We start from the raw sequence: 14,282 nt of genomic DNA on the forward strand, positions 1-14,282 counted from the left end.
TGCCCAACCTGCTGAGTTCCTCCAGCATGTTGTGAGTGAATCTTGGTTTGGGATTACTCTCCTGTCTAAGGGACTGGAAGCTTGCAATTGTTGAGGGAACAATGAATTCAAAATTGTATCAAGAAATTTTACCAGAGAATGTCAGGGAAGCAATCCGTCACCAGAAGCTTAATAGAAATTGGATAACGCAACAAGACAATGATCTAAATAAATTGAATTGAATTGAATTGTCTTTATTACATACATCCTTCATATACATGAGGAGTAAAAATCTTTATGTTATGTCTCAGTCTAAATGTGCAATGTGCATTTTATAGTAATTTATAATAAATAGTATGTACAACAGGATAGTCAATATAATATAGAAATACAATTATGTCAGCATGAGTTAAGCAGTCTGATGGCCTGGTGGAAGAAGCTGTCCTGGAGCCTGTTGGTCCTGGCTTTTATGCTGCAGTACTGTTTCCCAGATGGTAGCAGCTGGAACAGTTTGTGGTTGGGGTGACTTGGGTCCCCAATGATCCTTCAGGCCCTTTTTACACACCTGTCTTTGTAAATGTCCTGAATAGTGGGAAGTTCACATCTACAGATGCACTGGGCTGTCTGCACCACTCTCTGCAGAGTCCTGTGATTGAGGAAAGTACAGTTCCCATACCAGGCAGTGATGCAGCCAGTTAGGATGCCATCAATTGTGCCCCTATGGAAAGTTGATAGGATTTGGGGGCCAACACCAAACTTCTTCAACCGTCTGAGTTGGGAGAGGTGCTGTTGTTCCTTTTTTCACCACACAGCTGGTACGTACAAACCGCACGAGATCCCCGGTGACGTGGATGCCGAAGAACTTAAAGTTGATCACCTCCTCAACCTCAGATCCATTGATGTCAATAGGGGCTAGTCTGTCTCCATTCCTCCTGTAGTCCACAGCCAGCTCCTTTGTTTTTGTGACTTTGAGGGAGTGGTTGTTTTCTTGACACCAAAGAAGTATCAAAGAGATAGTTTTCTTGACAGAAAAGGGTAAATTAATAACAAAATGGTTTAAAAAGAAGAAAAGTTGTTGGAATGGCCAGTCAAAGTCCTGACCTTAATCCTATAGAAATATTGTGGAAGGACCTGAAGAAAGCAGTTCATGGAAGGAAGCCCACCAACATCCCAGAGTTGAAGCAGTTTTGTAAGGAGGAACAGTTTAAAATTCCTCCAAGCTGATGTGCAGGACTGATCAACAGTTACCAGAAATGTTTGATTGAAGTTATTGCTCTGCAAGGGGGGGTCACACCCTTTACTGAAAGGAAAAGTTTACATACTTTTTCCAACTAATACGTGTAATATTGGATCATTTTCCTCAATAAATAAATGAACAAGTATAATGTTTTTTGTGTTATTCATTTCATTGGATTCCCTTTATCCAGTTTTAGGATCTACATGAAGATCTGAGCAGATTTTAGGTCATATTTATACAGAAATAGAGAAAATTCTGCTGGGTTCACAAACCTCCCAGCACCACAGTATGTGTAGGAGGCTTTCTCTTCTTTTTTCCTTTGTCTCCAGAGCACACCTCACAGAACCATTGGGAAGGCATGATCCACGTGCACTTTTAGCCATTTATTTTTGCAGTTTGTGTAACTTGGGGGAACTTAATGTTTGGTTGAACCTTTTACTGTTTATAAATAAATGATTAATATACTTATTCATGTCAATGTTTTCTACCTCACTCGCCAAACCTATGTACCTGCTTCCACAATATAGGCATGGAGGATGTTAAATATTAGCTCATTACTTTAACCAAATGATGATTCACAGACCAGAGAGTTTGTGATTCTTATTGAAGAACAGCAGAATCAAGTTTATTATCACTGACATATGTGTCATGATTTTGTTTTGAAGCAGTAGTGCAATACAATGCATAAAATTTACTCTGTGTCTATAAGAAATATATAAAAAAGTTATAGAGTGCAAACAGAAAGCAAATTAGGGAGGTAGTGTTCATGGGTTTATGGACCATTTAGAAATCTGATGGTGGATGGTGAACATGGGTGAACAAGTTATTTAAAATGCACTGACAGAAAAAAAATTGACAGTCACCTGGTCTTAAATACCATAACTAACCATCAATGCAAATAGGCTTTACCACTGCAGTGAATTATCAGATCAATCAATAGTAGTCAGCACATTCTCCTTCTCAGCTGAACTCAGTGCACTCTCTTCCTTTAACTCTATCTTGTTTCTATATTGTGACAGCCTACCTCTGCAACCAAATGCTTGTTCTAATCTATTTCTCTATCTAACATGTCATCTGTATTCATATATTTTTCTCATGACCATGAAATGGCCCATGAAATGTTTTCTACACTAAATGTTCTACATCAATGCAAGTTGTTGACAGTTGCACAAATATTTGGTACATTACCTTTTACAAGAACAATTTGACAGCTTGGTAAAGTGCCATATATGGTACTAAATTGTTATCAGTTTGCGTGAACTTTTTGCAACTGTCTCCAAATGAAAAAATCCACCTATAAAAGAGTTATATCCTGAAATTGATAGGTGAGTTATACACACACAAACACACACACACACACACACACACACACACACTGGCCACACTACTTGGCGGCACGGGAGGTCGTTCCTGCCTGTGGCCATCGAATGTGCAGCTCCTCCCGTGGAGGGTCAGACACCCTGAGTCAATAGACTGGTCCTGGACTTATTTTCCATCTGGGAAAGTTTTGCATTTTGTTGTTTGATTGTTGGGGTTTTTTGTATTGCTATATTTACGCTCTATTCTTGGTTGGTGCGGCTTTAACGAAACCCAATTTCCCTCGGGATTAATAAAGTATATCTATCTATCTATTATTAGGTACTTGAGTGGTCTTCTGCTGCTGTAGCCCATCCATTTAAAGGTTTTATATGTTGTGCACTCAGAGATGCTCTTCTGTACACCACTGTTGTAATTCATTATTTGAGTTACTGTCACCTTCCTGTTAGCTTGAAGCAGTCTGGCCATTCTCCCCTGATCTCCCTCATTAACAAGGTGTTTTCACCCACAGAAATGCCACTCACTGGATTTTTTTCTACAGGATTCTCTGTAAACTGTCGAGACTGTTGTGCGTGAAAATCCCAGGAGATCAGAAATTTCTGAGGCACTCAAGCCACCCCATCTGGCGGCAGCAGCAATTGCCATGGTCCAAGTTACTTAGGTCACACTTCTTCCCCATTCTTATGTTTGGTTTGAACAACATCTGAATCTCTTAGGTACATCAGCATGCTTTTATGCATTGGGTTGCTGCTACATGATTGGCTGATTAGATATTTGCATTAACAAGGAAGTGCACAGGTGTACCTAATAAAGTGGCCACTGAGTGTAAATACTGTGAGCATGGCATTGTAAGTGGAAAAATTCCCATTTAATAATGTTTTAAATTAGTCATATTTACAGGTTTACTAGTAAAACTTGTTAAGGTGAGTAATTGTGTTTTTATATGTGGCAGTGACTTGTCCCTTGGAATGCTATCGGAGAGTATGGTGTGACACTGGTGTGGATATTCAGATGCTTTATATGAGCTCTAAAGATATTTGAACTAGTCACAGTATTAAAAGGTTTGAGAAGATGTAATGCTTTTGTCAGCATGTACACAAATTTTCCATCAAAAACTTCAGCAATGACCAAAAGAAATCAACAATAGAAATAGCTAAAGTCTTATTCAATTTAATTGTGTCAGTGCTGATCAGATCCACAAATCACATAGTCTCAATGTTTCAAACCAGCTTTTTCAGCAGAATTTACAGAGAATACTGCCTAAAATATTTCCATTCAGCATTCAGGTTTGGATTCAGTCCAGGCTCTGGCAATAAAGGTTAATCCTAGTGATGTGCTGTTTACTAGGATGACCGAATTTCACAGTGCAGACCCGTTGGGCAGGAGTCCATTGTGCAGAATGGCTCCTTTCCATAGCCTGAGTGTATAGATCCAAACAGCTGCAAAGAGCTTGGAAAACATTTAAAGAATGTGAAATTAAAATTTTACATGTAAGATGTGAATGTTTCAGATTTTATTGTGATTGCAAATAATGCTGCTCTGGAAATGCTATTGGTGTTTCTTAATGATGTACAGTCCACTACATGGGTTATGTAGATGTTGCATTGAAAACTTATGTTTAAGTAGTAGTATACAATCACTTGAGCTGAGTATGATGTTCTCCCAAGGGGTTATTCCCATAATGGAGAACAATATTCCAGATAGTCAATTATTTCAATTATTTCTCCTTTTATACGTCTTCTACTTATTCTTTTCATCTCAATTGTGTTTCAGAAACTGTTGGAGCCTGTGGCCTAGAATTTGGAGTTCAATCAGGTCACCTAGCACTCTGCTGTCCCCAAGAAACTTCAAGGAGAGGGCTGCAAGCATGAGCTGTCTCAAGCAGAAGACCAGAGACGAGGCGCAGGGCCATGATTGACTCCATCTCTCACCAATCAAAGCGACAAAGAAGATTTAAACATTGAGGCGAAATGTGGAGGAGGCTGAGTCGCTCTACACGAAGGCAGTATTGAGTTGGCAGTTGGGAGGCCACCTCAGGCCAGCGATCGGAGGACTGTGTTGGGCCAGCAGTTGGGAGGCTGTGGGTTGGTAGTCGCTCTCCACAGAAGGAGTGAGTTTGAGTTGTTGCTCTCCTCGATGCTGACGGAAGATGTTTCTGAAATGCCAAGACTTACAGTATATGATTATTGGTGTGGATTGTAGCTTATATGGTCTTCTTCAGCTTTCTGTGTGTTCTTTCTTGTTGTTTCTCGGCTGGGCAATCTATCAGTTTTTTGTGTGCGAGAGATGGGGTTAGAGGTTTGATGTTCCCATTACCGTTCTCTGGATGGGCAATCTGTTGTTTTTTGTCTGAGGGAGTGGTTGGCGAATTTGGGGTTTGCAAGTTTTGTTCCTTTTTCTTTTTCATGCTGGAGGGGGAGGGGATTAATGCCTTTTCTTTCAACGACTCCATGGTTTTTCTGTATTTCATGGCTACCTGGAGAAGACGAATCTCACAGTTGCATTCCGTGTACATACTTTGACAATAAAATGAACCTTTGAAACATTGAACCTTTGTGTGTAGTGTGAGGTTGTTTAATGTGCAGATGATGATGCATACACAGCCAGCACACAGTCCTTGACAATATGGGTCAGGGTCCAGTGGCATGGAAATGCGAGATGATTGGGGACCCTTCACTGTGGCAACAATCCTCCTCCCTCGCTACCATTGTGATGCGTCATCATCTTCTGTCAGTCCCACCAAATGAGATTTTGGTTAGATTGCTCTTTCTCTGGAATCTCCCCCTTGACCTTATCATGGGTGAACCTTCTAGGAGCCAAGCTCAAGACGGCATCGCTTTCAGGATCTCACAAACTCACAAGCTTCTCCACCATGACGAGGTGAGAATCTTCAGAAAAGTCTGTTGAAGTAAATTTCCTTTGATTTAGGTCCCTACTGTATTGGAGCTTGAAATCCTGCAGACAAAGCAGGGAAAGTGACTGAATTTTATATTTAAAAAATCTACAAACCTATCTATCTGCATAATATATATAGGATTCTCATATGTGTGTGTACATTTTGGCATGCAATGCACAGACTTAATTTATTTTTGTATCATTTATTTACCGTGTGAAGAACGCACTGGCAAAGCAAGCAAGCTTGCGCATCTTCAGCTGCCCTTCTTAAGATACCTCCATAAACTGCTCTATTTCATAGGATTAAAGTATTCTCACAGTGATTTCTTTTACCTGAATAATTAAACTTCTTTTCACTTGGAGGTTTTAAGCAGTACTTAAAAATTACCCTCAGCTACAGATATAACAAATGGTTCTTTTTGTACTTGACTCCAATCCTAAAATGACAAATAAAAGAAGCATCATATCGAACATAGAACATGCCACAGTAGTGTAGTGTTTAGTACAACTTTATTACAGCTCAGGGCATTGAAGTTCAGAGTTCAATTCCGGTGCTGTTTGTAAGGAGTTTGTACATTCTCCTCATGACCACATGGGTTTCCTCCGGCTGCTCCAGTTTCTTCTCACGGTCCAAAGATGTACTGATTACTAGGTTAATTGGACATGGTAAATTAGATTAGTAGGTTAATTGGACATGGTAAATTAGGCTAGTGTTAAATATAAGCATTCTTCTAGGGTGCATCACAACCTGGTATGGAAGTTGTCCTGTCCAAGACCGGAAGAAGCTGCAGAAGATCGTGAACACGGCGCAGCACATCACACAAACCAATCTTCCGACCTTGGACTCACTTTACACCGCACGCTGTCGGAGCAGTGCTGCCAGGATAATCAAGGACATGACCCACCCAGCCAACACACTTTTCGTCTCTCTTCCCTCCGGGAGAAGGCTCAGGAGCTTGAAGACTCGTACGGCCAGATTTGGGAACAGCTTCTTGCCAACTGTGATAAGACTGCTGAACGGATCCTGACCCGGATCTGGGCCGTACCCTCCAAATATCCGGACCTGCCTCTCGGTTTTTTTTGTACTACCTTACTTTCCAATTTTCTATTTTTCTATTTATGATTTATAATTTAAATTTTTAATATTTACTATCGATTTGTAATCCAGGGAGCGGGAAATGCAGAATCAAATATTGCTGTGACGATTGTACGTTTTAGTATCAATTGTTTGGCGACAGTGAAGTATAAAGTATATAGGTGGGCTGCTGGTTGTCGCAGCTTGTTGGGCTGGAAGGGCCTAATTCCATGCTGTATCTCTAAATAAATTTAAAAAGTAAAATCATAGAACATAGAACGTCAAACATTACAGTACAGTACAGGCCCTTTGGTCCACACTGTTGTTCTAACATTTTAATCTACTCTTGGACTAATCTAACGTTACCCTCCTACATAGGCCTCCATTTTTCTGTCATCCACGTGCCTATCTAAGAGTTTCTTAAATGCCCCTAACGTATCTGCCGCTACCACCACTCCCAGCAGAATGTTCCATGCATTCTCCATTCTCAGTGTAAAGAACTTACCTCTGATATCCACTCTATACTTTCCATAAAGGTATGAAATTATGTCTCCCTGTATTAGCCATTTTTGCCCTGACTATCCACTCAATCTACACCTCTATCAAATCACCTCTCATCCTCCTGCACTCCAAAGAGAAAAACCCTAGCTCACTCAAACTATCCTCTTAAACCATGCTCTCTAATCCAGGCAGCATCCTGGTAAATCTCCTCTGCATCCTCTTTAAAGCTTCTACATCCTTCTACGTGCTTCTATCTAAATGATCTACATATAATGAGGCAATCAGAATTGAACACAATATTCCAAGTTCAAAGTTCAAAGTAAATTTATTATCAAAGTACATGTATGTCACCATATGCAACCCTGAGATTAATTTTCTAGTGAGTATACTCAATAAATGTATAGAATAATAATCATGAGAGAATCAATGAAATACTGCAAACACGAGGAAATCTGCAGATGCTGGAAATTCAAGCAACACACACAAAAAATGCTGGTGAACGCAGCAGGCCAGGCAGCATCTATAGGAAGAGGTACGTCGACATTTCGGGCTGAGACCCTTCGTCAGGACTAACTGAAAGAAGAGATAGTAAGAGATTTGAAAGTGGGAGAGGGAGGGGGAGGGGGAGATCCAAAATGATAGGAGAAGACAGGAGGGGGAGGGATGGAGCTAAGAGCTGGAAAGTTGATTGGCAAAAGGGATACAAGGCTGGAGAAGGGAGCGGATCGTGGGATGGGAAACCTAGGAAGAAAGAAAGGGGGAGGGAAGCCCAGAGGATGGAGAGCAGGCAAGGAGTTATAGTGAGAGGGACAGAGGGAGAAAAAAGAGAGAAAAAAAGGGGGAGAAGGAGGAATAATAAATAAATAAATAAATAAATACAAATAAATAAATAAATAAATAAATAAGCGATGGGGTACAAAGGGGAGGTAGGGCACTAACGGAAGTTAGAGAAGTCAATATTCATGCCATCAGGTTGGAGGCTACCCAGACGGAATATAAGGTGTTGTTCCTCCAACCTGAGTGTGGCTTCATCTTGACAGTAGAGGAGGCCATGGATAGTCATAACAGAATGGGAATGGGACATGGAATTAAAATATGTGGCCATTGGGAGATCCTGCTTTCTCTGGCGGACAGAGCGTAGGTGTTCAGCGAAATGGTCTCCCAGCCTGCGTCGTGTCTTGCCAATATACAGAAGGCCGCACCGGGAGCACTGGACGCAGTATATCACCCCAGCCGACTCACAGGTGAAGTGTCACCTCACCTGGAAGGACTGTTTGGGGCCCTGAATGGTGGTGAGGGAGGAAGTGTAAGGGCATGTGTAGCCCTTACACTTTCTCCCTTCCAAATGAAATACTGTCCAACTAGGGTGTTCAACCAGAGTGCAAAACACAACAAATTGTGCAAATAAAAAGAAATAATAAATAAGCAATAAATATTGAGAACATGAGTTGAAGAGTCCTTGAAAGTGAGTCCTTTGGTTACGGGAACATTTCAACCAAAGGGCAAGTGAAGATAAGTGAAGTTATCCCCTTTGCTTTAAGAACCTGATGGCTGAGGGGTAATAACTGTTCCTGAACTTGATGGTGTGAGTCTCTTGTACTTTATTTTTAATGGCAGCAGCAAGAAGAGAGCATGTCCAGGTGGTGGAGGCTCCTGATGATGGATGCTGTTTCCTGCGACAGTGTTTCAGACAGATGCCCTCAATGGTGGGGAGGGCTTTACCCATGATGGACTAGGCCATATCCAATATTTTTTGTTGGATTTTCCATTCAAAGGCATTGGTGTTTGCATACCAAGTTGTGGCCTAACCAGGATTTTGCAGAGCTGCAGCATTACCTCGCAGCTCTTGAACTCAAGGACTACACACTATATGCATTCTTTAACATTCTATGCCAGTAAAAAACTGATAATTGCTTATTGTGAAGAATGCTGGTTGGTGGTGTAGTGGCATCAGCACTAGACTTCAAGGTGACGGGTCCCAGGTTTGAATCTGGCTGGCTCCTGGCATGCTTTCCATCCGTGCTGGGCCGAGCATTGAGCTAGCAACCCAGCTTTGTTGAAACACAGACAAATGCCAAAGAATCAGCAAGGTTGCCACCCGATGCACCACAAGGTACGGAGAGGAACACTGTAACATTAATGTGAAGAGTCTTGAAGTTCAACAGGCTTGAACTTTAGGTTACTCATTACTAGATAGTTTGAAACTGGATTAGATTAGAAAAATAAAACAAACTGTGAAAATTCTAATGATTGGGAACTGGGAAATAGAACAGTAACAACAGTGCACCACTATCTCTTTAGTTCTCCATCCTGTGCTCACTCAGGGCTTCTCTGACTCATTGTTATAAGAAACTCCATATATTCCTGAGAACTTCACCTTTAGGTTAGGTATACTGCAACTTGATGGCCTCAGCAGTGAGTTCAACAATTTTTGAAAAATATATGTTCAAAATATTATTTAACATCACAAGTAGTTGACTTCTTTTAGAGTTAGTATTGTATTGTAGGAATCATGGCCATGAATTTGTGCATACACTTTGTGGCCACTTTATTAGATACCTCCTTTGCCTACTAAGGTGGCCACTGAGTGTGTCCTTGTGATCTTCCAATTCAAGGTTTGGCATGTTGTGCATTCAGAGGATCTGCACACTACTGTTGTAATGTGTTGTTATTTGAGCTTCTGTCTTCTTGAATCAGCCTAGTCATGCTCCTCTGCCCTCTTTCATTAATAAGGCATTTTCACCCACAGTACTGTCACTCACTGGATTTCTTTGTTTTTTGCACCTTTCTCTGTAATCTCAAAAGACCATTGTGCATGAAAAATCCCAGGAGATCAGCATTTTCTGAGATACTCAAACCACCCTGTCCAGCACCAACAATCAGTCCATGGTCAAAGTCACTTTGATCAAATTTCTTTCCCATTCTGATGTTTGACCTGAATGACAGCTGAAGCTCATGACCATGTCTGCATGCTTTTATGTATTGAATTGCTGCTACATGATTGGCTGATCAGATATTTGCATTAATGAGCAGGTGTACAGATGTACTTGCTAAAGTGGCCACTGAGTGTAGAAAGCTCATAAAACAGCAATGTAATGAACAACCTGAAAATATTTGTTTAGTTAGTTAAGGGTTGTTGAAGTTCAGCACACCATAGAGATTTTGACATAGTGCAAAGGATCTATCATTTTGGTCCTGGAGAACAGGCAAGTAGCTAATGTTGTTTCATTATCCAAGAAGGAAAGAAAGGATAATTGTGGGAATTATAATTGTGGAGTCTCATGTCAGTAGTAGGGAAGTTACTGGAGAGAAACCTTAGGGATAGGATTTATGAGCATTTGGAAAACCTTGGCCAAATTAGGGAGAGCCAGCATGGCTCTGTGAGGGGTAAGTCATGCCTTACTAACTTAATTGAGTTTTTCTGATGAGGTGACAACACTGATTGATGCTGTGGATGTTGTCTACATGGATTTTATTAAGGCATTTGACAAAGTCCTTCATGGGAGGCACATTCGGAAGATTAAGGTGCATGGGATCTATAGTGAATTGGCCTTTTGGATTTAGAACTGGCTTGCCCATAGAAGACAAAAGGTCAAAGGGGCTTATTCTAGCTGGAGATCTGTGATTAATGTTTTCTACACAGAGAGTGGTGGGTGCCTGGACTGTGCTGGTGTCTGTATTGGGACCTCTGCTGTTTATGTATATAAATAACCTGGATTAAAATGCAGGTGGGTGGGTTATTAAGCTTGTGGGTAATATGAAGGAAGATTGGTAGTGTTGTGGAAAGTGTAGAAGACTGGCAAAGAATACAATGGGACATAGATCAGTTGTAAGTATGGCTAGAGATAGAGTTTAACCTGTCCAAATGCAAGGTGTTGCACCTTGGTAGGTCAAATACTAAGAGACAGGGCAAGAACCTTAACAGTGTTGATGAGCAGAGGGATCTTGTGGTCCAAGTTCATAGTTCCCCGAAAGTGGCTACACAGGTTGATAGGGTGGTTAAGAAAGCAAATGGCACGCTTGTCTTTATTAGTCAAGGCACTGAGTTAAGAAGTCAAGAAGCTACGTTGTAGCTTTACAAAACTCAAATTAGGCCACATCTGGACTATTACATACAGTTCTGGTCACCCCATTACAGGAAGGATGTTGAGGTTTTGGAGAGGATGCTGAAGAGGTTTATCAGGATGTTGCCCAGATTAGTTAACATGTACTATAGCGAGAAGTTGGAAAAACTTGGGTTGTTGGGAGCAGCAGAGGCTGAGGGAGGAATCTGATAGAGGTTTATGAGACTATGTAGAGTGGAGAGAGAGTTTTTCTTGCAAGGGTTGAAATGTCTAATTCCAGAGGATGTGTATTTAAGTTGAGAGGGAGTAGTTTCAAAGGAAGTGTGAGGGGCAAGTTTTCTATACAGATAGTGATGGGTGCCTGCAAGGTGCTGCCTGGGGTGGTGGTAGAGGTTGATACATTAGAAACTTCCATGCAAAAGCATAGAAACAACCTTAAACCACAGACCATATCTTCACCGGAAATGAATGCAAAATACACGCAGTGGCCGCTTTATTAGGCACAGCTGTACCCACCTCTCTTTATGCAAATATCTAATCAGCCAAGCATGTGGCAACAACTCAATGCATAACTCAAAAAACTCAATGTCCTCCCTCAGTACAGGACTGGGATGGCTAATTCTTTTAAAAGTCTGAGGTAAAGTTGCAACCAACTGAGCCACAATAACAAGAATTCTAGGAACTTCAGGTCATAACCAGCACTTCTACTTCCTTGGAGAATAAGTCACTAACAACAATGGATCTGTTGTAACCATGTGTACCTCCTTTGTATCTATCATTTTGTCTCTTCACTGTCCAAATGCTACTGCCAGTTACTTTGCAATCTTATCTGTGCGTTCATTTGATCATCCCTGCCTCCAGCTTATCACTGAATATTTTTTCTTTTAGTTTTTCACTTTGACACTCACCACTCCCACCTCCTCTTCCTGGCTTCCAACTTTCCTTATCAATTGCTAAATCTAATGACTTACAGTTCTGATGAAAGGAGGTGAAATGTTTTCCTTTCAGCAGATGCTTCCTGAACTGCTGAATATATATTTTAAAGCATTTCTTGTTATTCTTTCTCTATATTCATTTGGACTGACCTTAAAGCACTTCTAATATGCATTCAGTAGTCATTTTATTAGGTACCTCCTGCACCAAATAGGGTGGCCACAGAGTGTATGTTTGTGGTCTTCTGCTGCTGAACCCCATCCACTTCAAGGTTCAATGTGTTTTGTATTCAGAGATGCTCTTTGACACACTACTGCTGTAATGCAATGTTATTTGTGTTACTTTCGTATTCCTGTCACCTTGAACCAGTCGGATCCTTCTCCTTTGACCTCTCTCATTAGCAAGGCGACTCACCCACAGAACTGATGCTCACAGGATGTTTATTGCTTTTTGCACCAGTCTGTGTAAACTCTGGAGACTGTTGTTTGATGAAGATCCCAGGAGATCAGCAGTTTCTGATATACTCAAACTACCCCATCTGGCACTGACAATTGCATGGTCAAAGTCACATTTCTTCCCCGTTCTGATGTTTGGTCAAGCAGCACCCGAACAAGGAAAAGGATAGTTAATGTTTTGGGTCCATTGACTGCCTCTTTCCCTCCATGGGTGTTGCCCGAGTTGCTGGCATACGAACATGAGACTACCTTGTCGCATTATCACAAATGTAGGATCACCATAGAAACCTTGCACTCCATGCTATCAACTATTCTTTGAATACCTCAGTTAATAGTTTTATTAGCATTGAATCAGTGCTTGTGTCTACTTGTGCAAAACAGCTACAGTGTAATAACAACCTTTTGCTTATGCCAATTGTATTATTCCAATGAAAACTCAGTTTCTCTATCCACCAATGCTGCCTGACCTACTGACTATGACTATCTCTCGCATTTTCTATTTTTACTTTGGATTTCTTACAGATGTGAGTTACTTCTGTTATTTTTTTCTATTACTTGCAATACTTCTAAATGTAGCTTCATTCTCTCTAATAGCAGCTGATTTAGAGTGAGATGAGTACAAAAGCAGAATTATGTGATAGTCAAATTAAAAAGAAAACAGGAAATACTGTAGTGGAAGCACACTGTATCTGTGGAGAGGGAGAGAGAGAAAAAGAGAGAGACAGAGCTAAAACTTCAGTCAATAAACTATCATGAGATGTTTCAGTCACCACAACACACACAAATACTGTAGCAGCTCAGCAAGGCAGGCAGCATCTATGGAAATGAATAGGCAGTCAATGTTCCAGGCCGAGACCCTTCTTCAGGGCTGGAAAGGAAAGGGGAAGACACCAGAATAAAAATATGAGGGGAGGGGAAGAAGGATAGCCAGAAGGTAATAGGTGAGGCCAGTTGGGTGGGAAAGATACAGGGATGGAGAAGAAAGAATCAGATATGAGAGGAGAGCAGACCATAGGAAAAACTGAAGGACGACGGGCACCAGGGGAGGTGATAGATGTAGGGGGCCAGAGTGAGGAATAGAAGAAAAGGGAAGGGGAGGGAATTTGTTTTTTACCCAGAAAAAAAATCAATATTCATGCCATTAGGTTGGATGCTACCCATCCAGACGGAATACAAGGTGTTGCTTCTCCACCCTGAGGGTACCCTCATCTCGGTACAAGAGGAGGCCATGGACTGATATGTTGGAATGGAAATTGGAATCAACATGTTCGGCCACCGGGAAGTTCTGCTTTTGGTGCTTGGAGCAGAGGTGCTCAACAAAGTGGTCCCTCAATTTATGATGGGTCTCACCAACGTAGAGGATGGTCAGGGTCACCACATCAGTCAAACTGAATACCACTCCTCCCTTACGTATGACTAGAGTCCAACAACCCGATCTGGCAACAAGCCCAGTTTACTTCAAATGAGTATGACTACTCCAGTACAATGAGTGGAAATGATGATTGAAATGTCAACTTTATCATTTGTTATCTATAAATTCTTGATTCAGCTCCCTGTCTGAAATCTCTTACATACCTTTGCTTTGGAATCCTGTGAACTTAATATCATGAAAGAAAGTTTTAATTTAAAAGCACATTTTGAAGTATTTCACACACAGATCTTTCCATGGAAATTGGGCCCAGAAGTTCAATGATATGTTACCAATATTTTGTGTATGACCAATTCCAACCAGCAATTTAGTACATTTGTATACATATTTTGTTTATTTTGCCTACATGTGTTGTATATTGCTTTGCATGAACATATTATCTTTCCCAAAACTACAA

This window comes from Mobula birostris, chromosome 2, assembly GCF_030028105.1.
Source record: "Mobula birostris isolate sMobBir1 chromosome 2, sMobBir1.hap1, whole genome shotgun sequence".
NCBI classification, from domain to species: domain Eukaryota; kingdom Metazoa; phylum Chordata; class Chondrichthyes; order Myliobatiformes; family Myliobatidae; genus Mobula; species Mobula birostris.